The 27,318-nt window shown below is 37.7% G+C and overlaps 1 protein-coding gene and 1 non-coding gene across 3 annotated transcripts in view; both read left to right on the forward strand.

Moving 5' to 3' along the window:
- The window catches only part of ADCY2 (adenylate cyclase 2), a 420,264-nt gene that overhangs the window by 81,029 nt on the left and 311,917 nt on the right, over positions 1-27,318 (forward strand). The gene's annotated exons all lie outside the window — the stretch shown is intronic.
- Positions 24,031-24,193, forward strand: LOC136321423 (U1 spliceosomal RNA). The gene has a single exon (XR_010728672.1). It is a non-coding gene; the product is annotated as a U1 spliceosomal RNA (small nuclear RNA).

Below are 27,318 nucleotides of genomic sequence, written 5' to 3' on the forward strand. Positions count from 1 at the left end.
TTTTATGACTGTCATGCAAAAATGTAATAGGGTCTTTCACTACTTAAGGTCATGGGGTGTGAAAGCTCCTTTAGAGTAAAACAGTTCTATGCTGCTCCAGACACGACCATGGCTCTGATGTACCTGGAGCCCAGGGAAACACACAGGGTAGGGGTGCCAGGCGATAGGCACTGGAAGGCAGAGAGCAGCAGCAAGTAGGCATTTCAGACTCATGCACCTTCCACCAGGACACAACTTCTTGTTCCCTCTCTCTCTCCTCTGAGTGACACTACATCCTGATGGGTGTACAAGGTAAAGTTCAGTTGTCTTTTTTTTTTTACTTAAGTGAGAAACAAGGAGGCAGAGACAGACTCCCACATGCACCCCAACCAGAATCCACCCAGAAAGCCCCTACCAGGCAATATTTTGCTCAGCTGGATTGCAGCTCTGTTGCTCAGCAACTGAGCTATTTTAGTGCCTGAGCCTGAGGCCATGGAGCCATCAGTGCCCAGGGCCAACTTTGCTTGAACCATTCCAGCCATGGCTGTGGGAGAAGAAGAGAGAGAGAGAGAAAGATGGGGGGAGGGGTGGAGAAGCCGCATAAACTATTTGAGTGGCATTAAAGAAATACGCATCAGGTAAAAAGAAGAAATGCATTGGGGAGAGAGAGAAAGATGAGTGCTTCTCCTATGTGCCCTGACTGGGAATTGAACCCAGGACTTCCACACGCAGTTGTCTTTTACTGTAGAGGCCTTCCTGACCTACAGTGTTCTCTCTCTTTAATAATAATTTCCAATTGCAAATAACTGGACAGTTAACAAATATTTTTATATAAAATTCATTGACATCATTAAAATGTTGATAGAGAAAATTTTATCTTTTCTAGGTGAGGAAGCCTGGGTTCTAAGAAGTTGAATGATATTTCTGTAGGGCATCAATATCTAATTTTTACCCATGTGTTCATATATGAAATGTTTTTCTCCACAATAAAATATAATTTTAAATCAATTATAATTTTCCAAACTTGTATTCCATGTATACACCACTGAACTGAAAACATGATAGTTCATGCTGGAGAAGTCTTTTTTTTTTTTTTTTACAGAGACAGAGAGAGGGACAGACAGGAAGGGAAAGAGATGAAAAGCATCAGTTCTTCATTGTGGCTCCTTAGTTGTTCATTGATTGCTTTCCCATATGTACCTTGACTGGGGAGCTACAGCAAAGGAAGTGACCCCTTGCTCAAGCCAGCAACCTTGGGCTCAAGCCAGTGAACTTGGGGTCATGTCTATAATCCCATGCTCAAGCCAGCGACCCTGCGCTCAAGCTAGTGAGCCTGCGCTCAAGCTGGTGAGCCCGTGCTCAACCCGAATGAGCTGTGCTCAAGCCAGTGACCTTGGGGTTTCGAACCTGGGTCCTCTGTTTCCCAGTCTGACGCTCTATCCACTGCACCACTCCCTGGTCAGGCTGGGCTGAAAAAATCTTCTAAGTGAACAGTTAAAAAACAAATAGACAGCTTTCAAGGTTTATTTATAATCTAATAACACCCAATTTGAAATTGAATTAAAGACACAATCCAATTTACAAGATCTATAAAATTACAAAGATTTTAGGAATCAGGAATCACCTCCATAGCAAATGTGCACTACCATTATATATATATATATAACATATATAAAATATAAAATATATAATATAATTATAAATATATAATATATATATAAAATATATAATATATATATAAAATAAATAGGGAAACTGTTTCAGTGTACTGATTGACCTGAAGAAGTGATGTGAGAATGAAGAGCTGTAGCATCCTGCTGGCCGTGGGTGGCTGTGGGGAGGACTCCAGCCCTACCCCTTTCATAGAACTTCCTGGAAACTAACTGCTTTCAGATGACTATTCCAAGCCATCTCTCCTCTCCCTTCCCACCTTTACCCTCGGCTGGTAACTTTGCTCCCTCTCCTATTTTACTAGAAAGTTTTAAGCAACCTGAAGAGCTCTCCCTCGCCCATATCCACCTCTCACACTGTTGTCCTGGCCTTCCTGCCCATCATAGCCTTTGAACTGCTGATGGGTTGCCTATGTTTTCAGGGTTTTTTGGAACTAGTCAAGGGTATGCTTTCCCCTTTCTCTCCTGCATCCTAAAACTCTCCCTCCTTCAGCCACTAACATGCCGTTTCTTCCATCTAACAAAACAACACTCTTTTTTTTTTTTTTTTTTTCATTTTTCTGAAGCTGGAAACAGGGAGAGACAGTCAGACAGACTCCTGCATGCGCCCGACCGGGATCCACCCGGCACGCCCACCAGGGGCGACGCTCTGCCCACCAGGGGGCGATGCTCTGCCCATCCTGGGCGTTGCCATGTTGCAACCAGAGCCACTCTAGCGCCTGAGGCAGAGGCCACAGAGCCATCCCCAGCGCCCGGGCCATCTTTGCTCCAATGGAGCCTTGGCTGCGGGAGGGGAAGAGAGAGACAGAGAGGAAAGTGCGGCGGAGGGGTGGAGAAGCAAATGGGCGCTTCTCCTGTGTGCCCTGGCCGGGAATCGAACCCGGGTCCTCCGCACGCTAGGCCGACGCTCTACCGCTGAGCCAACAGGCCAGGGCCAAAACAACACTCTTGACCTCATTTCTCATTAACTATCAACTCATTCCTCTTTCTCCTTGAAAGAGTTGTCTGTGCTCTCTAATTCCAATTTTCCCTGGATCCCGGTCACACCACCCCAAGTGGATGAAATCAGTAATGCAGTAAGAGCAGCCAGAGGAGAATAGAGGTCACAAAGTCAGCCCATTAGGATGAAACTGCTCTTCTTAAGGTCACTTTGTCAAGGTCATGGGTGATTTTCATGTTGCTAAATCTAGTGGTCAGCTCTCAGTCCACCTTTCACCAGGTCTACACGGTACATTCTTTCCTTTCTCTGAAACTTGATAAATATGGCTACATACACACATTTGAAACATTTATAAGTCCAAAAAGAATGTACAGACACAGTAAATAATTCTAAAAATAAACTACTAGTGTGGGGGAAATACTTGAGATGTATCTAAAAGGCAAAAGATTAACGTTCTTTAAATATAGATAGCTTTTTCAGGTTAATAAAAAAAAAAGACTGAAACACCAAAAGAAGAACAGATAAAGGCAGGAATGTAAAAATCACAGATTATATATATACACACACACATTCAGTTGTCTCTTCAGTAGTAAGTTCAAACTAATGTGTCAGCAATTTGACATTTCCAAACAAAAAGAATAATAATGTGAAACAAACAGATACATTTATATCCTGCCAGTGGAGGGTAGGGTGCTACACATCTATGGAAGGGATTTTGGCAAGTTGTTTTTTAATTCTTAAAATGTGCATATCCTTTGATACATCAGTTCCACATCTGGTAAATTACCCTAAGAACATAATTACACAAATCTGCAAAAGATGTATCTAAATCTTTATAGAAACTTAGAGAAATGCTAGGTTAAAAAAGATCTATTGGTACATTGATTAAATTTTTAATATGAATATTTATTAATGTCCTAGCTGAGATGTTATTACAAAATAATATGTATAGTTCAAGCCCAATTTTGTTCTTTACTTTAGAAAAAAAAAGAGAAGATAAATATCGAGGTCATAAAAGGAGTGACCTATGGGTATTAGAGGTATTTACCCTCTCATTGAATCTTCTATGTTTTGTTTCATGAATATCTATTACTATAAATATAAAATATTAAACTTGAAAAACATTTTTATTTATTAAAAGAATTATATAATTAAATTTCCAAGTTTAAATACAAGGTGAAAATATCTGATTTTCTTCATTTAAAACACGTAAGAAATGTAGAGTTGTGAGGGATACATTGTATCTGGGGGCAGGTAAGCACTCCAACTGTGCACCACCAAATCTGTCCCTTTATAATGGTGCTTTTATAAACTTAAGTGATTATAATTGCCAATTTCATATATAGATGTGTGTGTGTGTGTCTGTGTGTGTGTGTGTGTGTGTGTGTGTGTGTATATATATATATATATCAATCATACCTCTGTGTGATCTCCTGATCTCCAACCCCAACTCAAAGAAGGACATTTGGATTGTAAATACTCTCAAATCTCCCAGGATGGAGAACTTTGACTATCCTAACTGTAGTGGACTATCCTGAATTGCCTTTGATCTTTCTCTCTGTCCAACTGTATGTGTGTGTAGGCAGGGGTTCACTGTTTGAGGCCCAGCTTTAGCGCACCTGAGCAATTGCCTGATGGGCAGGTAACAAATGTGGAGAGGAAATAGCTCAAGTGTTAGATGGCTCTTCTGTTATTCTTGATTTTTGATTGAATTTTGAAGACAGGTTTAACATTTCATTTAGTGAAGAAGTAAAGATTTTAAGGACTGGAGCGGTAAAATTTATCATTTTTAGTGGGAATTTATTTTACTTTCGAAAGAAGGAAATTTGATATGTGATTGGAGGTTCATTATTACTGTGGAGTAAGTAGGCGTTTTCGTAGACTAAAATATACGTAATTGATGTTAGCTTTCTTTCCCTTACAACTGGTAGGAGTTGTATAATATGAATAGCTTCTGGAAGAGCTGTCATTTGGTTAATTCTATTGTTTATATCTTTCAGAAGTAGTTTTATCTGATATTAAATGGAATTATTTTTAAATGGGAATATTTAACTGTTCCCAATTCACTTCAAGCTGACACCAGTCTGTCCCCATTCACATGCACCTGTAAGGTGAACGGGAAACAGTGCACAGATAGATGTTCAGAGGTAAATGGTCTTGATTAGGTGAATTTAGGATTAGATGACAGGAATAATGAGTATAAACACACACACACACAACTAAAATCTCCTCCACCAACTTTGTTGTCTTCATCTGAAACAAAACCTAATAAAACCTAAAAACAAATGGAAAGAACAGAAATGTACCTTACAAGGAATTACCACAAACCCTTGAAAGGTGCTATATAGTGAAATAAATAAATAAATAAATAAAATAAGTACATATATTTATTTATCTATATTTTATAAATATAAATACATTTCATAAACATATAGTTAGTACCACTTTGGGGATGGAATAGCATGAGAAATAGCTGAGTGTCTTACATCTGTGTGGTCCTGAACAGATATATCATCTCGGCAGCATGAGTTTAGAGAAGGCACATTAATAATGATATAAATCACAGTCACCCTACATTAGACATCTGTTGCATAATGGGGCCATTAAGTATAACAAATACGGTACAAGTAAGGAAAGGAGTCTTTTCAGGTGAAGTAAACATAATTGAGGACATGAACTTGAGAGAAAGGGTGATGCTATTACATTAAGATATGCCCTCTAAAATTGAAAGTCTAGTAAGATAATTACAAAATGAGATTATCTTAAGCAGGAGCTCAAGAAGTACAAAATTATGTGAAGGCAAATGCCTTAATTTGGATCAACAAAGGGTAGCTGAGGGATTTACTTGGTTTAGCAACAAATTATAATTTTATCTCTTTAATAACTAAAACGCTACAATGTTCAAGATATAGTCTCACATATCCATGGTTGGCTATGAAAACAATCCAATTTAAAATGATATTTTATATCACATTACTTACTTTCTTCCATTTGTCTTTATGTTTGTAATAGGACCTAGAAAGTAACAAAAAAATAATTACAGACATCGGATCTTTGGTGTCTCTCATAAGGGAGCAACTTAGCTCAGTATTACTCTCACTTTGAAGTACCATTTTTAAATTTATTTATTTATTTATTTATTTATATTTAGTAGGAGGAGAGGAGGCAGAAAGTATCCCGCATGTGCCCCAACCAGAATCCAACCAGCAAGCCCACTAGGGATCAATGCCCCACCCATCTGGGGCTTGCTATGTTGCTTGACAACCAAGCTCTTCTTAGCATCTAAGGTGGAGGCCATGGAGCCATCCTCAGTGCCTGGGGCCAACTCACTCCAATCAAGCCATGGCTGCAGGAGGGGAAGAGTGAGAGAAAGAGAGGTGAGAAGGGGAGGGATGGAGAAACAGCTGGGCACTTCTCCTGTGTGCCCTGACCAGGAATAGAACTTGGAACATCCACATGCCAGCCCGATGCTCTACTACTTGGGCAATCAGCCTGGGCTGATTCTTTTTTATTTTGTACATTATATACAAAAATATGTTTCAATAATTTTGGTATATAGTTTAAAATATATGCCACTGATATCTCAATCGAAAATATATTATTAAAATCACTATTTTATATACCAAAAAAGTTATAGCCACCAACTGGGTTGTTGACATCATACTTTTAATTAAAATTAACTTTCTTTATTTGTAGTTTTTATCTTTCTTTAAGGATTAATAATTTCCATTTGAGATCACTGATAATGTTTTTTTCTTTTAATTTATAAGCACAAAAATAACTGAACAATTTATTTTTTCTTCATTTATCCATTTAACACACCCTGTCTCCATGCTCCTCATTGTGGTTATTTATTAAATTTTATAAAGGACTAACAGAGCTTGTTGAGGAATCACTGAGTAAGAAGTGAGCTCTGCCTTGAAGGGGCACAGGTGTCTTGGGGGAGATGACACATTGCACAGTGTGGCAGGTACTGAACAGGGGAAGGTGGAGAAGTGTGAATGTTCCCAATACCAGGAGCTGTCTGTCCTCAGCAGCACCAGCCCCATCCCACATTGCACTGGGTTTTTAATGTGAGTAGGAAATCTTTGGCCTGAGTGAAAAGGTGTGAGAAACATAAGGAGGGACAGTTCCAAGCATGGAGGCGAGAAAAACACGGAGCAGTTATGGTAATGTGAATTCTACTAAACATTTTTGAAATAATATCAGTCTTATTAAAATGTTTTCAGAAAATAGAGAAAGTTGAACATCCCCCAACTTTTTCTGAGGCCAGCATGACTGACAGCAGAGTCTGACAAGACATTAAAGCTACAGAGAGAGACCAGTACCTCTTAGGACATGTAGATACAGACGTAGGGATTTAGATGTAGAAATCCCCAAGACAGAGAAAGGATGAAATGCCCAAGGAACTTAACAACTCTCCGTGGCCGTTTGAGTGTGATGTCCCGTGCCATGTGTGCAGACAACTCTGGTCTCCATTTCCGCAGTAGAGCATCTGCTATAGGGAGGACTCTCAGTCCAGGATCCAGTTTCTCCACCAGGCACAAGGCAGTTTCTCCTGGTTTTCTAAGATGATCTTGCTCTCCCAGGACCCCAGTCTGCCTGGGTGAGAACTTATTTAATGAGCTGGTCAATTAGACAGCCTACAGATTAATTCTTCTAATGTCAGGATCTGCAAATTCAAAAGCTAAAAGGTTAGTGCTGTGTCTCTGTACCTGGATGGGGATCAAAACATATTTCCTCTTTGCTGAGGGGCTGGGCTTTTCAGGAGAGTCACACACAGAGGCAGATGGGTCTCCTTAGCTTATTATCTACAAATAGGTGGATTTGTTACTGAAAAAGAAGACACTGGCTATGAAGGGTAGTCCTGGAGGCCAGCATGAGGGAGGCTGAGAGACTAGGATCGCTCCCCAGGGGTTTCTTCCAGACCTTAGCAAGCCTTGTCTCCATCTCTTTCCAGAACACGGAGTATTCTGCTCCATGGTTAGGTGGTTCCCATCCTACCGAATGGCTGTACACACTGTATAATTACTCCCTCCTGAATGGTGAGGCTTTTCCTTTGATTCTGTTTTATGCATGTTTCTTTTGTTTTTCTTGTAAAATTCTTTTTTATTTTTCTGTATATATTTTGTGCGTATTTGTGGAATCATGCCGTAATTGTTGAAGGCCTCTTTCAGTCTCTTGATAAATATTTCCAACTTGCTTCTCAAGTTATAGTGTATTAATTGTATCACCCATAATATATATTGTATCCTATTAATAGGACTCAAAATTTACATTAATTTTTAAGGAGTGTGTGATTGTTTCTGATTACCTGCTGACAACTGTTATTGACCCTTGAACCTGACCTTCAGGCCCTGCTCTTGGCCCTGTGTTCTGCCCTGTGCCTCTCCAGTGCTACTGTTCTCCTTTTCACTGATGCTGTGCAAACTGGGCTCCAGGGATCAAGGTTAATACGCCGGAAGTTAGGTGGGTGGCTCCTGGGATGGACACTCTGGGGAAGGGATGGATGCTCCTGGGCTGAGGGAGGCGGTCAGCTGTACTGAGGTTCCAGCAGGGACTCAACACACCCTGCAGGGGGCTTGGATGCTGGAGTCACCCTGCCAAATTGGGCTGAGAGGACTGAGCCGTACACCCCAGTGATAACCGGTCATTGGTCAGGTCAGTGGTATCAGGAAGAGACAGCCCTGGGCAGGTGGTTCCGTTCACGTGCCATTCGGGAGAGACATGAATCCTGGTCCCGAAGGGGAGTTTGTGTGATGCAAGCAGCAGCCAGCACAGTTGGGAATCTGCTCTGTACTCTTAATAAATCACAATGGTTTCTGTGATTCTGCACATTTCCCTGAACCATATGCCAGACAAATCTGTATCCTTGTGCAGTTGCCTTCAATCCTCTGCTTTCTGAACCTGAAATACTGCGGAGGCTTCCAGCTGCCTTCCCCTCAGTCCCCGCCACCCAGTCTCCCCAGGGCAGGGCGGGGGATCTTGCTAAAGTCCAGGTGTGATTAAATCACCCTTTTGCTCAGAGCCGGTCTGTAGTTCCCTGTGCCCTCATCCAGTCTGAACTTCTGGCCGAAGCACGTGGATCCCTCGTGTTTCAGCCTCTGCCTCCCTGCCCTGGCTCCCCGCCTCCAGCCCTCCACACACGCCTCTGTAAGCTGGCTCTTGTAACTGTTCCCGCTGTCAAAACCGTGACGGAGACTCTGGCATGTGCTCACGTTCCCCCTGTAACCCACCCTAGCAGACAGGGTCTGGATCCTGTGTCCAAGGACTCCTCCAGGCCTGGCAGATGGTGCAGGCTCCGGAGGCAAAGCGGGGGTGGGGGATAAGGGGTGGCTGCGACAATGCCGGCACCATTTAGGCAATTACCTGAGTGACTAGAGCCTCTGAGGTTTCATTTTCAAGTCACAGTGAGCACAGGAGAAGCACTCACATAGGTTTCCAGTGAAGTGTGAATTACCTGGAGAGCGACCAAGGTGTCAAGTGACAGAACTCAACAGAGAGTGTTAAGGACAAGAAATAAGAAAGAAACAGACTTTATTTTAAATGATTGTACCAGTAGCGTTGACTAAACTTTAGACAGTGAGAAAAAGATCATGGATGGAAGGTGGTGACTTCATCCTTTAAACCATGCTTTTCCGGGAGACACTGGCCCCGTGGAGTCGCTGCGGATGCGCCGGGCCAGCCTGGACGGGAAACCGAACCTGCAGTCAGTGTCAGGGCTCCTGGGCAGGCTACCCGCTGAGGCCCCACTCTCCCTGAGGGGAAAGGTCCAGCTGTTGCACTTCTGCTGTCACTGCCTTTCGCTTTTCCTTGTGCAAACATTCTGTTCTTTACCTTCAAGATAAAATAGAACTTGAATAAACCCACAGTTTATTTCCTGGTGTTCATTTTTAGTTCAGCCGTATTCAGGCCAGTGCACACAGACGTTAGTCCCAGTTGCCCCTGGTATCACACCTGCATAATGTTAAATGAATATGCTCTGAGTAAGAGGAGTTGCATCTGCTCTGTGGGTACCTCCACCGTTCCGTCATTATGTGCCTGCAAGCTCATTTACCTGTGTCAGTAGTCTCTAATTCATCCATTTTGGAAGAATCAAGCATACTCTTGTGAACTCTGAAGATGGCTAAATTAATTACTTTTAGAAATTATTACTCTAAGAGCCCTTTTTTTAAATAATTTTATTTTTTTAATGGGGCAACATTAATAAATCAGGATACATATATTCAAAGATAACATGTCCAGGTTATCTTGTCATTCAATTATGTTGCATACCCATCACCCAAAGTCAGATTGTCCTCTGTCACCTTCTATCTAGTTTTCTTTGTGCCCCTCCCCCTCCCCCTTTCCCTCTCCCTCTCCCTCCTCCCCCCGTAACCACCACACTCTTATCAATGTCTCTTAGTCTCACTTTTATGTCCCACCTACATATGGAATAATGCAGTTCCCGTTTTTTTTTATTTACTTATTTCACTTCGTATAATGTTATTAAGATCCCACCATTTTGCTGTAAATGATCTGATGTCATCATTTCTTATGGCTGAGTAGTATTCCATAGTGTATATGTGCCACATCTTCTTTATCCAGTCATCTATTGATGGGCTTTTTGGTTGTTTCCATGTCCTGGCCACTGTGAACAATGCAGCAATAAACATGGGGCTGCATGTGTCTTTACGTATCAATGTTTCTGAGTTTTGGGGGTATATACCCAGTAGAGGGATTGCTGGGTCATATGGTAGTTCTATTTTCAGTTTTTTGAGGAACCACCATACTTTCTTCCATAATGGTTGTACTACTTTACATTCCCACCAACAGTGTATGAGGGTTTCTTTTTCTGCACAGCCTCTCCAACATTTGCTATTACCTGTCTTGTTAATAATAGCTAATCTAACAGGTGTGAGGTGGTATCTCATTGCAGTTTTGATTGTAACAGCCCTTAATACCTGAAATTCTGCTTTGTTCCCAGGAATTTAGCCAAGTACATTGACAAAGGAGGAGAGTTGCTTTTAGATAAAATTACCTAAACTGAATATATGTATATATTTTTTTAAAAACTTGAGAAGGACAATGTACTTCATCTGTTGGTAATAAAAGTATTTTTCTTAGTTAGTATTATGTTTCTAGAGCAGTTAGACTCATTTTAAGTACACCTGGAACAGTCATACTGTACCACCTTTCTCTGGGACTTTAAGTGAGTGTGTTAAATCTGAAGATTTTGACATCCTTACCAAAAATAGTTCATGAAATAGTTATAATTTCTTCAGTCTAAGACTAGATTGAGAAACAGTCTTCCAGTGAATTACTTAGCCAGTCAGTGAGAGTTTTCACTCATTTCATAAAAAGGACTAATCACACAAAAGATGACTAAATTTATTAATAAGTTTCCCTCCCTTCTATCAAAATGTGTGTTTATTCTCTGCAGGGTAGCCTGTGTCATTTCTGTGAAAAAAATTAAGGAGTGTTGTTATTGTTGACCAAAGACAGGCTCCAAGGTTAAAATAGGGATGGGATGTTTAATATTTAGAAATGAAAGACTAGAATTATCAGGATTGTGTCATAGACTTTCATGATTTTTCATTGTTTATGATTTGAATACAAAAATTGCAAAAGAACATTTTTTAAAAGAGAAGAAAAAATGATTAAGATATAGATAGTGATAACTTAAAAGTTATTTTTGCAGTGCATTTATACATTGATGCACTAAAAAATAAATAGATGAAATAGATAATAGCAAGATGATAGATAAATAGATAGGTAGATAAGACAGGTAGGTAGGTAGGTAGGTAAGTAAATAGGTAGGTATGTAGGTGGGTAGGTAGGTGAGATAGATAGGTAGATATGCATAGGTAGATAGATAGGTAAATGAGTATAGGTCCCTGGATTTCTGTTACAACTCTGCAGGCAGCACACAAATACAGTTGCTGCCAGAACATCAAAGCACATCAGAGGACCATGGACTGACCATAGAGTCACACTAGTTTGGCTTTACTGGTTTTCTTTTCATGTTGGTACTTGAGTGGTATAATTTGACTTGAACTTATGAGATTTATTTATTTATTTATTTTTATTTTTGTGACATGGACAGAGCTAGTCAGAGAGAGGGACAAATAGGGTCAGACAAACAAGAAAGGAGAGAGATGAGAAGCATCAGTTCTTCATTGTGGGACCGTAGTTGTACATTGATTGCTTTCTCATATGTGCCTTGTCTGGGGGACTACAGCAGACCAGGTGACCCCTTGCTCAAGTCAGCAACCTTGGGCTCAAGCTGGTGAGCCTTGTTCAAACCAGATGAGCCCGCATTCAAGGTGGTGACCTTGGGATCTCGAATCCGGGTCTTCAGCATCCCAGTCTGATGCTTCATCCACTGTGCCACCACCTGGTCAGGCTAAGATAGTCTGTTTAAAATGGTAAATCGTATATGCATACTCTTGATGGTTCATTTTTATTTTCTTGGTTTCAAAACTCCCATCAGAGGTGATGGGGGGAAGATAGAAGTACACCTTATTCCCCCTCCATGTCTTCTCTATGACCCTTTAAATATCTCCTTCTTTCACTGCTTAGCAATACACAAAATAGCAGGAAATTGCAAGGCAGTCTAAGTACCCATCTATGTTGATAAATATAAAAATCTAAATGAAATAGATGAATTTTTGTATAAATATGTGTTATGTAAACAGAATCAAGGCAATTGAAAGAGTAAAATAACCATTTGAGAAATTTAGAAAGACAGAACTTATTTTTAAAAGGGCCCTAGTTTCAGAAAGGTTTATTCTAGGACTAAATGGCTTCTGACTGTTTCACATATTACAAATGGGAAAAGTTTTCTAATTCATTTTTATGACTCTGGCATCAACCTAATGTTCTAACCTGACAAAGATAACAGAGAATAATTCTACTGACAAATCTCATGGCAGAAAATGCAAAATATTAGCAAAATTAGTCCAATAGTATACAAAATCTATAATATTAATGGTAGCTAACATTTGACTTGCCTAAATGATCCTATGTTCTTTGTACTAGTCTAAGTTTCAGTGTTATATTATTAACTAGAATTTGAGCTTATAAAGTCCTTTTTCTGTTTTGTTAATTGATGTAATAACAGAACCTGGATCTATGCCTGGTTCAAAACAGAAACTCAATAAATTTGTTGAATAAATAAGTTAATTTTCACAGCAACAATATAAAGTTGATACTATTAGTATTCCTATTTTATTTATTATTTTTTTCTAAAAAAGTGTGTAACAGGCCCAAAGACATGAAGAACTTTGCTCAAGGTCACACATACCATGCACAAACAATTACCGTATTTTTCTCATGTATAAGACGCTCCCATGTAAAAGATGTACCTTAATTTTAGGGCCCGAAATTTGAAAACAAAATGTATTACATAACATTATTAAACTCAAGTTTTATTCATCATAAAATTTATACAATTTCTCATCATTGTCAAAACTCCTATCCATTAGCTTGTCCTCATCTGTGTCTGATGAAGAATCACTGTCTTCATATTTGGCTTCATCTTCAGTTCCATCTATGGCATTTGAAATGCCACAACCACTGTATAAGACGCACCTAGTTTTTAGACCCCAAATTTTTCAAAAAAGTCTTATACATGAGGACTACGGTATGTAGGTTTTTTTCTGGGAGTGCAAAGAAGATTTGCTGTTAGAAATCTAATATACTGCTCACAAAAATTAGGGAATGTCTTATTGCTTCATATGAAATGATAAAATATCCCCTAATTTTTTGTGAACAGTGTTATATTGTTTAATATTTTAATCTAGCAAAGGGAAAAATTGCAAGGTCATTTTAATATATGCTCAAAAACAGTTTAGATAATTCAATTCCAATTGTTAAGAATGGGGGAAACTCAGCAAAACAAAATTAAAAGAAAATTTTCTTAAATTTTAGTAAAAATAAATGACTTAAGTGCAGGTTCCAAATTCTTACAGGTATAACATTAGGGGTATTTCCACTAAGATGAAAACCAAAGAAGGGTGCTCTAATTCTGTTGTACTTAACCAAACTTTAGTTGAACAGGGAAAAATTGAAGGAGACATATAGGAAAGGATAAGGGAAAGTTATCATTAATTCTGACTGTTATCTATTGACCTTGATGTATTGTAGCAGGTTATCGTGGCCAGCTTATTCAACCTCTCTAAGCTTTATTATTAACCTCTCAGCTGAGACTATTAATACCACATACTTCACCACTTTTTTGTTAAATGTAGGGTGCCTCTTTTACAGTAGTTGGCAAATAGTAAGCACTCAGTGAATGTTATTAATTTTTATTATTACTTCCTGAGAAACCAAAGAAACACAATTGAAAACCATTTGCACTAATGGGGAGAGTCCATATGTCACTGTGTTATAAGTTCATACATGAAGCTAAAGTGCTTTGCAATATACAAGTTTAAAAAGAAAAGATGACATAGTGCCACTTATGACAACATGGATGGAACTTGAGAACATTACACTGAGTGAAATAAGTAAATCAGAGAAAGCTAAGAACTGTATGATTTCACACATAGGTGGGATATAAAACTGAGACCCATGAACATAGATAAAAGTGAAGTGGTTACCAGGGGGAGGGTAATGTTTACCTGAAACCTATATACTCTTATTGATCAGTGTCACCCTGTTAAATTTAATTTTCTAAATAAAATAAAAAAATTAAATTAAATTAAATTTAAAAAATAGTTAACAAGGATAATGGAACAATAACTCTAGCTATATTAACACTAGCATATCTAGAAATATGTGATTATATTAACATATTAACAGTAAAATGTCTAGGGATAAACATGGTAAAAATGTTCAAAATTTCCTTGAAGAAAATTATAAAACTTTAAGGCATGTCATAGGATAAGATATTAATGAATCGAGTGGTAATATATTCTCATATTATGAAGCTTCAGTAGTTTAAAAAATATATGTCAAATTTATACAATCTTAATTAAATCTCATCTAAAATGCCTAATAAGTATAGTGACAATGACATGTCACTAGCTTTAATATGAAAGAGTAATACACAAACAAGAAGAGCCAGGGAAGTTATATAAAGAAGATCCAGAGACAGTTACTTGATTTTATGTGGTATTAAAATGTGTGAAAGTTATAATAATTAAAAGATTAGGTTTCTGGAATAAAAATAAACAGATGGATAGAATAGAAATAATCACAAGTATATATATGTCATTTCAAATCAGTGGGAAATGAATTGAGACTTCCAAAAAAAGTGTTATCTAACCATTTGGGGATAAAAACAGAAAATTACAATTTCTGATATCAATCATCCTATTTAGATGGCCACATAATCTAAATTTCTCCACACATCTTTCCAAAAACATTCATATCAGTGAAGAGACCATTTATAACCTATTCCAAAAGCACAATTAGAACACAGAAATTAAACAACGCCTATGTAATTTGTATGATATAAAACAAATGTTCGTATATCACTTTGCAGCACAGCCAGATGTGGAAGCCATGTCTGAGCAGAATCAGGAAGAAATTGCCCAGAAAATAGGAGAGGATAGTGGCAGGTGGGCCAGATAGTTTCACTGGCTCAATGGTAGAGCAACAGCCCGACATTTGAAAGTCCCAATTCGATTCCTGGTCAGGACACATGGGAAAAGCGACCATCTTCTCCACCCCTGCCCCTCTCTTTCTTTCTCCTCCTTTCCTGCAGCCATGGCTTGAATGATCCGAGCACATTGGCCCAGGTGCTGAGGATGGCTCAATGGCCTCACCTTAGAAACTAAAGTCATTGGTTGCTGAGCAACGGAGCAGTAGCCCCAGATGGGCAGAGCATCTCCGGTAGATGACTTGCCAGGTGGATCCCACTTGGGGCGCATGCAGTAGCCTGTCTGTCTTCCTCCCTACCTCTCATTTAATTAAAAAAAGTTGTACTCAGATAGAGAAAAATCCACAAACCCACACATGTGGTCTGAACTTTGATGGATCACGACACTGACTAACTTGACTAATGGAGAATTTAAAGAAATCAATTTGAAAGTCTCAAGAGCAGGGGTGGCAGTCTTGAAAAGACACTGCTTTTGGGGGTGGGGAGTGGGAGAATGTGTTTCTTGGACTCATAGTGATGGAAAAAAAGAAGAAGAAAAGTGGAAATTAAGATTTTATAGAAAAAAGCATTCAAGATTTGCAACTCTCAAGTATATAATACAGTATTATAACTATAATAACCATGCTGTACATTAGATCCTCAGAACTTATTCATCTTAAGACTAGAAGTTTGTGCCTTTGACCAACATCTCCCCAGCCCCTCAAACCCCCAGCAGCCACCATTCCACTCCCTGTTTTTAAGTTTAGCTTTTTAAGATTCCCCATACAAATGGCCAATAGGTATATGAAGAGATGCTCATCTTCACTAGCTATTTGAAAAATGCAAATAAAAACTACAATGAGATACCATTTCACACTTGTTAAATTAGCTATTATCAACAGGACAGGTGGTAACAAGTGTTGGAGAGGCTGTGGAGAAAAAAGAACCCTCATTCACTGCTGGTGGGAATGCAAATTAATACAACCATTATGGAAGAAAGTATAGTGGCTCCTCAAAAAATTAAGATTAGAACTGCCATATGACCCAGCAATCCCTCTATTGGGAATCTACCCCCAAAATCATTGGTACATAAAGACATATGCACCCCCGTATTCATCACAGCATTATTCACAGTCCAAGACATGGAAACAACCAAAGTGTCCCTTGATAGAGAATTGGATACAGAAGATGTGGTACATATATACAATGGAATACTACTCAGCCATAGGAAATGGCATAGTTGTGTTTGTCAACCTTCTCTACCACAAGGTCACTCTCCCCCCACCCTGTCCACATTGTCCTCTGGCAGGAAGTCACCTTGTGCAGCCTGAACTTGAAGGGTGAGAAGTTATGCTCGCCTTCCTTGAAGTCAGGCCATCGACATAAATTATGTCAATTTTATCTGCACAGAAATTTCACTATTCTCCTCATTTACTTATGCATTAAATCATTTATTTAAATCAGTGTGGATTTATGAATATTATTTTATACTGCATTATAATCCACTACCAACTTTATTTTTGTTTTCAAATTGTTTGAACTTTGGTTTTCCTTGGAGAAACAACTGACCCTAGAACTGGGTCAGAAAATGCACACAATCACCTTTGAACATCTGGGAGTACAGACACATACACAATAACAAACAGGAATCCCTCCGTGATGAGGCACATCCAATGACACAGATCAGAAGACAATGAAAGAGCTCCTGCACCTGTAGCCTTTCAGAATCCCTGGGAGTGAAAGTCTCTTGTAAAAAGCACAGAATTGGGCTTATTTTGTGAGCCAATATAAAGATTTTCTCCTTTTTATAAGTGGGTTAAACCTATTTGTATTCATTGATATGACTGCAAAGTTATAATTTGTTCAAACAGTTTATATTAATTTTACTTTGTGTATGACTACATTTTTTGGGTTGTCTGCATAAACAGTCTTCTTTGTTTTTTCATCATATTTGTTTTTATTGAGACAGGTTTGTGCTTATGTTTTAGTGGTAAGTATACAGAGACACACATACACACTGGTGCCCTTAGTTCTTCTTTTCCTTACTCAGTATGTGCTATTTGCTTTGTCAGCTTTAAGTTTTATACCCTTTGATGCTAATTTATTCCCTAAGCAGCAATCAAGGAGCTCATTTTACTTTTCCTCCTTTCTCTTTCCTCCCAATTGTGAATCTTTCATTAATTCCTAACTGAACAGCACAATGGATTTCACAAAGCAACCAAAGTTGTATAATCAGAACCCAGAACAAGAAACGGAATAATTCAAGCATCCCAGAAACCCATCCTTGATTGCATTCCCACTCTAAACCCTCACAAACAACTACAGGTACAAAAGTAACCATTACCCTGACTTCAAATACAAGACATTAATTTTGACTCTTTTTAAACGTATATCCCTTTACATTTGAATTATTCTGATCAGCATTATACTCATGGGATTCACCCATATTATTGAATATGACCACTGTGATTTCTTAATTATCCTTATTACCTAACATCTCATTATATAAAGATAGCACAATTCATTTAATCATTTTTATGTTAGTGGACATGTAAACAGTTTCCAGATTTAAGCTATTATCACTGCTACAATTATTCATGCATATAAATTTTGATGCATATGTTTTTTTATGAAGAAAGAATTTATTTATTTATTTTTATTGAATTTATTGTGTTTACATAGATTCTAGTGTCACCTCGAATGCATACCCCCCCCGTATTTCCTTCAACATCTCCCTTGCACCCTTCTCAACATCTCCCTCCCCCCTTCCCTTCAGGTTTATCCCATCCTATCATCCCTTTCCCTCTGTCTTCTTTTCCTCTGGTCCCTTTGATCCCTCCTCTATCTCAATTCCATTCCTCAGTTCACATTGTTTCTTGGATTCCTCAAATGAGTGAGGTCATATGATATTTTTTTATACTTATGTTTACTATTAACTGAATGAAATTGCTGAGTAGTAGCCTATACATATGTTGACCTGTAGCAGATACTAAGTTAAAAAGTTGCCAAATAGTTGAATCAATTTTCACTACCGAACAGCAGTGTATAAGAGTTTTACCTATTCAATATCCTTGTCAATACTCCTCCCATTTAAAAATTGTATCACCTCTATCTTTTCAGAAAATATGTACATATACTCTTTTTCCATATTTGCCTCCACTGTTATTTTACTCTTACATCTACAGTGTCCATAAAGTTTGGAAACATATTGCCTTCATTTTAATTATTAATTTACAGAATAAAGCTTTCTGAGGAAAACCTTGAATATTCTCCTGTGCTTCTAGACTTAATGTGTACCCTGAAAAATTCAATATATTCAGTGTACATCATCAGTGCTATTGCCTAAGCTTCCCAGTCATCTTTTCTTAGACAAGTTTTGTCCTTTTGTATGACACTACTAACAAGGTGGTCTGTGGGCTGGAAATCCACAGAATTAAATAAGTTATTTCACTAAAAACACATTAATCCAATCAACTTCTTGTGTTTGTTTGTAAGCATGTTTTGTTCACAAAAGCACGTGATGTATTGAGTTCCATTCTGGAACAAGCTCCTTACCTAATCGTAAAACAACCCTTTGAAGTGTACTACCCTAGATTTCTCAGCAAGGATTCATAAATACTGTATTACTTGAGTTTTTGGTTCTTGAAAGACAGTTTTGCTGGATAGAAAATTATAAGTTTATATAAAATGCATCCTAGAGTTTCTTCAATTATTGTTCCATTGTTGCCTTGCTTTGTATGTCAATATAGACAATTCTAGTGTCAATCTTTTTTTCTTTACCATAAATGATCTTTTTGCATAGGCAACCTAAAAACTTGCTCTTAGCTTTAAAATTTAGTAGACATTTCAGAAACTAGTGGTATTGACTGTTTTAGGTCAGTTTTCTCAGTTACTTTGTGTACCTTTCAATGTACAAAATCAGGTCTTCATTAATTTCCCCCAAATTCTTGTATTTTAGTTTTAAAAATCAGGTCTGTTTCATTACATTGATTTTGTCTATAGGAACTCCAGTTATATAAATATTAAAATTCTTGGCCTATCTTTTAGACTTGTCCCTTTTCTCTCTAATCCTTTCTACTCCTTTATTTCATCTTGATACTCTTGGCTGTTGTTGATCACCAATATCCTTTATTATATCTTCATGGAATCTATTTTTCCCTAAGCACCTTTGTCTTCTTTTCAAATTTCTCCTGAGACTAGCCCACTCATTTTCTATCTCCCTGTTTTTAATCCCTTCTTACTCTGAATTTTTTAATTTCTAATTTGAAGTTTTAAATATTACTAAAAATGCTTTAAGAATATAAATTAGCTTGAAATAGTATATTACATTTTGGGGAATTATGATTTGTTTTGGGGGAGTTTCCATTCTCATTTTATGATTTCTTTTTATAGAAATTTTCTACAGATGCTGCCTGCCATGTTCTTTTATTTTTCTGAACAAACAATACCTCATATATGGAGACAATAATGAAAGTACCTTTCCATCCTGATACAATGCAACAGATTCTCTTCAATAAATGGCATCTGGGGAGGGAGCCGAGTGTGTTCTGATTTTTTCAATTTATAATTTACTTTCTCCAGCTTTATTGAGATATATCTGACATAAAACATTCTATGTTTAAGGTGTACAATATGTTTATTTTACACACTTTAATATTGCAAAATAATTACCATCATAGTATTAAGTAACATCTCCAACCCTTAGGCATTGTTTGTGGGAATGTAAATTGCCACACTATGGCAGATAGTATGGAGGTTCCTCAAAATATTAAAAACAGAATGACCAAATGATCCAGCAATCCCACTTCTGAGTATATATCTAAGGAAGTGAACTTGGGATCACAGATATCTGCACTCCTATATTCACAGAGGCATTATTCACAATAGCCAAGACATGGAAACAACTTAAGTGTTCATCAGCAGATAGAGGGATAAAGATAATGTGGCATATATAAACAATAAAATATTATTCAGCCACGAGAAAGGAGAAAATCCTGTCTTTAATGACAATGTGAACAGATCCTGAGGACATCATGCTAAGTGAAATAAGTCAGAGAAAAACAAATAGTGTATGATCTTGCTTATACGTGAAAACCTTTTTTTAATTTTTAAATTTTATTTAGAAAATTAACATTAATAGGGTGACATTGATCAATAAGAGTACATAGGTTTCAGGTGAACATTTCTATAGCATTTGAACTGTTGATTATGTTGTATACCCATCACCCAAATTCAAATAATTTTCCATCACCTTATATTTGTCCCTCTATCCCCTCCCCATTCATTTAAGTCCCCTCCCCCATCCCCCATTCTCCCTTCCCCCTAGTAACCACTTCACTTTTATCTATGTCCGTAAGTCTCAGTTTTGTATCCCACGTATGTGTGAAATCATACAGTTCTTAGCTTTTTCTGATTTACTTATTTCACTCAGTATAATGTTCTCAAGGCCCATTCATGTTGTTGTAAATGTCACCATGTCATGCCAAGTGATGAAGGTTGACATCAGCAGTCATAAGTCATGTGGGTAACACATACTTTTGAAAGGTTGTGATGACAAAGGCACTTTACTTCTGTGCCCTTCATCCTGAAAACAAATGATCCCAGGAAAATCATGAGAAAAACACCCATCAAATTTTACTCAAGGGACAGTTTATAAAATACCTTAGTAGTACTTCTTAAAACTGTCAAAATCATCAAAAACAAGAAAAAGGCTGAAAAATTGTCACTGTAAGAGGACATGAGGATGCATTAATGAGGCATCCTGGATGGGATCCTGGAAAAGGAAAGAGATATCAGGTAAAAAACTAAGGAAATCTGAATGAACTGTGGGCTTTAATAATAATATAAGAATATTGCTTTATTAAGTATAACGAATGTACCATGCTAATGTAAAATGCCAAAATAGGAGAAACAGTGTGCAAGATATATGGAGACCCTGTATGATCTCTGCACTTTTTCTATAAATATAAAACTGTCTTAAAGATATAGTTGATTAAAATTGAAAAAAGGGGAGGAGGCAATGGTTCATCAGTTAAATGTAAACAGTAGAAAAGAGGGGATATTATCATATCAGACCAGGGAGAATAACAGAAGGTCCTCCTTCATGAAGGAAAGGCTTGCAGGGATGCAAGGTGACATAGATACGGAGTTAGAAGAAGTTCTAAACCAAATAATCAATGAAGTCGATCTTACAAGGCTAAATTAATCTAACACCCAATAGTGAAGAACTTACCTTCATCTGAAGTGATGGGTCATCAATAAACATTACCTGGAAATTCTCTATTGTTTTGATTATTGTTCTTAAAAGTGTATATTCAAAAATAAAACTAAATCAGAAAAGCAGAATATTATCAAACCCTCAAATCAATCTAAACACATCTTGTATTATTAACTACACAGGAAGACAAATCGATACAAATAATTTTTGAACACAGTACCCTGGCTATTCAACCTTTATGGAAAATTTCTAAAAACAGAAAGATTTGAAACACCTCCTGGACTTTTATGATTGTATTGATATAGTAATTCTAAAGATAGTTGTGTGTATTGAGGAAGAGAATAAATATGTGATGATGTTGGGAACCAGGGTTATCTCCGGGGAAGAGAGGTACATATATGATTTGAGCACTTTGAGGAAGAACAAAGCCCATTGAGTTTACATAGGAGGAATCCCTGTGAATTCTGATTTACAATTTACATACCTAGCTGTACCCACAAAAGGTAACCAGAAAAACATGGAGTAATGGTCACACCTAGAACCCAGTTTCTGGTTCCTAAATATCTCTCTTATTGAAGAGATAAGGATCCATGGAGAAATTCTTGATTTTAGTTCTGAGGTAGAAAAGTATTGTTGGAAAATTATCAAGGTGGGCTTAATCCATAAGTAGATGTGTTTAATTGACATGTATAGTCAAGTCAAGAAATTTCAGTTTAGATAATGGTGCTGGGTTTAAGAAATTTAATCTTTATGCACGTTTTCAACATCTTTTGTTATTTGATTCACAAGTAAAAGCTACATTTTAAATAAACCTATGTTTAAAGTAAGCATCTCCATTTTCTTCCCTTATTGGACTTCATACTAAAGCTCTTGACATGATGTTTTACTTGGTGCTTGTTCTAGTATATGCTTCCATGTGAAGGAAGAGGAACATACAAGCTATTGTCAAACATGGCTGGTTCCTTAGAGGTCCTGACCATCCCCATATGCACAAGACAAACTCAATGACAATACTTAAATAGCAGGAGAATTTCAAAAAAGTAACAATGATGTTATTATTCAACAAAAGCAGTTATTTCATTAAGATACTGATGTGTTTTTTTTTTATACTGATGCATTTTGACTAGAATCGTGGCTCTTTTTAAATGTCAATTAAAGTTATGTTTTCTAACAATATAATCTGATTTGAGAAGAAATTAAGTAGTTTAGAGGTAGGATAAAAACTCAAATAGAATCTTTAGGAAAACACAGTAGCTGGTAAGAGATTGTAAAGAATGATGGTGACATAAGAGCAGATGTTTATACCTCCCTTACTCAAAGAGAATGAGATGTTGTTGTTGTTTTTTTCCAATAACAAAACAACTTGAAATTCTCCTCTAAACGGGGGGGGGGGGGCAAAAAGAAAAAATGTCTCAGGGGGAGGTGGCACAGACTACTGGAGAGAGTGGACCTGTTGTCTCCTGTCGCCTTTCTCACCTTGAACCCAGCTGTTGCTCCCTGTCACGCAGGTCAGAGGGGCAGGCTTTGAGATCCCTGCTTCCTCAGCACCCCATCACACTTCCTCCTCACTCCAACCTGATAGCTTGGCCTCTGTGGCCTGTGCTATTCATGAGAAAGAGATAAGATAGGATACAAAGAAAACTGAGTTTGGAGATCTTTCAAACATAAACTTGTTAGTGACTATTCAGTGTATTGCTCATGTATTATTATAGATTTGTAGTTTTACAACTGCTCTCCTGACAAAATTCACCCCTTCATTTTCTTAGAAGCTTCGTCTTCTTTTTTTTTTTTCTTTTCCAAGTGAGAAGGTGGTGGTGGTGGGGAGATAAAGAGATGCACCTCAACCGGAATCCACACACACTGCAGCCCTCATCTGGGGTCACATTCACAACCGAGCTATTTTTAGCAACTGAGGTGGAGGCTCCATGAAATCATCCTCAGTGCCTGGGGCTGATATGTTGGAACCAACTGAGCCATGACTGCAGGAGAGGAAGAGAGAGAGAGAGGGAAAGGGAGAAGGGGGAGTGGGAAGACTGATGCTCTACGACTGAGCCAACCGGCTGGGGCCAAAAACTTCTTAGAATCATTTTAGTAAAAGAGTAGATGACACTGGTTCTGAACTGGCTTTCACCAATACAATGTCATGTATTTGCCTGATGCAACTTAAATGATCTGGTGTATTTGGAAACCAGTAGAAAATCTGTCATATGAATAATCTGTGTCACCTCCAGGCTTTGCCCACATTGTCCCTTCTTTCTGAAATGTTCTCCAGGATAAATCCATTCTTTTCTAGGTACCTGTGGCACACTCTGAGTACTGTGTACAATCACTGGTCCCCCTGTCAGAGCTGCCTTTTTATTTGGTCCTTATGGAACACCAACCCCAGGAGATCAGGCCTCGGTTACCTTTATTCTCCACTGTATCCCTTGTGGAGCACAGCGCCAGACACACTGTAGGCGTCTAGGAAATATTCCTTAGTGAATGAAAAAATGAACCCTGCCTTCATAAGCCCCATCTTCGCCCAGAGTATTTGTGTCTTGATTTTCCCCTGGATTCATGACATTATTGTAAGTGCTTTTCTTTGTTCTTAAAACTCCTCTCCTAAGATTTTAAAGGTGTCTGAGAAGTGTGTAATTAATTTTGTAATAAAATACTTAGCATTTTTTGCTGGCAGGGGACGTACCATGATCACAAAGGTGATTTTCCCAGGGCGAGGCTTAGCCAGTGTACCCTGGACATAATGACCCTTGGGATTTCTTCAAATGTGGGGAACTTGACAACATAGTTTGTGGTAGCGGAGACTGTGTTCACACTCTCCCTGGTCTTCTTAGGTTCTAAAAACAAAGTACTTCGCCACGACTGTATATCTTTATAATATCATCATTTTCAGTTTATGACTTGCCATTGTCTTTATTACCAACTCTTTTCACATTGAGTCTTTGCTATAAATAATAAAAAAAAAATACTTAGTGATTAACCTGCATCACAAAAAATGCATACACGAAAGTTAATAGGCACAGGCGACATTGAGAAAACAATCATTTGTATTCTTATAGCTCTGTTACTTTTTGTGATTGTTAATATATGTTAATGTTAAAGTAAATTATACCTCTGTTATTTGTTGTGATGGTTAATAAATGTTAATATTGAAGTAAAATAGACAATCCTTAAGTCATATCAATTCAATAACTGCTTGCCGGTGTGAGGCTGAACTCTGAGGCAGGCAGGGGGAGGGTTAGGGTACAGACTCTGGCACCAGACTTCCAGAGATTCAACCACACATTGCTGCCTGCTGTTAGGGTAAACCTGGGCAAAGTACTTCCTGTCTCTGTGACTTAGTTTCCTTATCCAACAGAAAACTATCTCTCATTTCTGTTGGCTGTTTGATGATTATGAACATGAAGAGAAAGGGAGCATGGTCACCTCATCCCCCAAGGAACCTGGTGGAATGAAGAACGTTTCAGTATGGGGACAGGTGCGGTGTACACCTGGGCTCAGGTGCTGCCCAGCAGTCAAAGAATGACATCTTGAAGAGCACATATTTTAATCAATTTTCAAGGAGAAAACAGCATGAAAAATAATAGATATATTTTCTTTTAGAAGCAGCATGAACTCGTGTCTGTTTTCCCTGTGTTTGCCCTTCCTGGAAGTTTAAAAATCATGAAAAAAAGTCAATGAAAGACAAAGTTAACCAAACTTTCGGCTGGACCCTGATGTAGATGTGCTTTTATGGGAAAATCTATCTCAGTTGCCTTGACTCATGCGATTGAGAGAAATACATGGCTGGCTTCTGGTCACAATATCAATCTAGGGAATGCTGACTCAATGTCCTTTACCATATTCCATCTCATAGGGTGCCAGGTGTATTAAATGTGTGTCTTTGGGAACCTCTTGGATCAAGCAACCCATTTATTAAATGACAGCCAAAGTCACTTGTGAACCAGCCAAAAAAAAAAAAAAAAAAAAAAAAAAAAAAAAAAAAAAAAAAAAAAAGGACCCAAACCTAAACCCAAACATCAAATTTTACAGAATCTAAAATTGTCTATTTCTTTACATAAAACCTATTGAGGCTACTTCAACATATGGATTTTGAATGTGATAGAATTGTGAAAATATTCAGAGTGTGAAATTTTTTCATTTTGTTTAGTTAACATTGCTCTCTGGAACATATTGCCCATGTAAACAGAAATTTACATATGCTTATTAATCTTTAGGTAGTAATAAGGGACTTATCACTTCAAAAATAAATATTGTTCAGCCAGAAGTAAGTGTAAGGCTCTCTTGTTTTTGAAGTGACTTCACAGTAATGCAAGCCTGTTCAATGTTTGCTACTGGTTTTTAGGATACTGGTGATGGAATCGTGTTTTATTAAATAGCATGGTACATGCCATAGAGTTATGATCACTGAGACTGTCAAATAATACTGACAAGGGCCATGTCCTGTGCAAATCATGATGTCCTATATAAATGAGAGAGTTCTTGGTACAATAGGTGGTGATGGTTTGGACCTTTTACTTCTGTTAAAAGATATAATCATAAAAGGAGCCTAGGAAAGTAGTTTTGGTGTTCTAGAATGGAGTTATATTTGTGGAACAGACCTGCTTTGGATACCGTCCAGTTTTTGCTTACATCTCCATGAGAACGTAAGGATCGGGTGTACATCATGCGGATGAGTTGGAGTTGAGCACTGTGTCAGGAAGTTTTATAATTCAAGTATTGAAAACCTCACTGAGCCAATGCAGATGCTAAAATAATTCATTTTCCAGCTCAAGGATATGCATTCTCCTTTTTGAGATTTTTCTTTTAGAACGAGGGAAAAAAAGCAAACAAAGGCATTCAGAAGTTGAGGTCTTTGGTCGTAAGAGCCCATTGTAGGAACAATACTGTCCCACCGGAGGCTAACTTATGGTAGATGTTGAATACACAACTATAAACTGGAGTCCCAAAACAATATTTGTGTTTAGATGAATAATTCACTCATTTTCCCTGCATGAGTTTTTTCTCATCTGAAGCACTGGCCTTTCAAATTAAATAAATGTAATGTTTCAGAAGAATATGGGCATGAATATTCATAAAGACCAAAACAGGGAATATAAATAAAAGACCTTTTACATAACATTTTAATTTTTTTTAAGACCTTACTTTGGTTTTTATTTTTTTTTAATTTTTTTTTACACTTCTAAACTGATGTTCTTCAAAGTGATTTTTCAGGACATGATTTTTTTCTGTGTAGCCCACCTGTTTTTGAGGTAATACACTTATTTTCCAAAGAGTTTCATACAACACTATTTTTCTTTACATAAATAGATGTAAGGTAGTCCTTGCTTAAGGCATAGCCCATTAGCCAGAGATTCAGCTTGGCATGATGTCAAGCCCTCAATAAGGCATTTGTCTAAATAATTGGAGGAATGCCAAAAACAAAACACCCCCAAACAAAATGCATTAAGATTGTGTACCCTGAATATGTAGCTAGTTCATACACACAAAGTATGGCAGAATATTTTTAGGCGTCTCTCTATATAAGCCAATAATTTAAAGGTTAAAACCACAGACATGCAAAATGTGTTATTAGATACTGAGAACACAAGCAGTGAAAGTCTCCTTATCCTGCCTCTTTAAGGGCCCATCAAGCTAAGAGTAGAATGAAATGGCTAACATTTGAAGAGAAAGAGAAAGATAAATAAAAATGAAGGCTGTGGTTATTTTTGCCCAAACAGTTGATTTAAAAGCAGCCAGTATGCTGTGATATTTAATTAATTTTGTCGATGGAGTTGTCAGGGTATCCTTATGTTAAGTAACCTCTGAGACTATTGAGAGTAGGAGAGCATCGGCGTCTATTGTATAACACTGGCTATGCAAGGCAAGGCTGTACCTGCTTGTCTTTGAATACGTGACCTTATAATAACTGCTGATTTAATGGCAATGTATTGTGTAATGTAAATCCGAA

The sequence above is a fragment of the Saccopteryx bilineata genome, chromosome 1, assembly GCF_036850765.1.
Source record: "Saccopteryx bilineata isolate mSacBil1 chromosome 1, mSacBil1_pri_phased_curated, whole genome shotgun sequence".
Lineage (NCBI taxonomy): Eukaryota > Metazoa > Chordata > Mammalia > Chiroptera > Emballonuridae > Saccopteryx > Saccopteryx bilineata.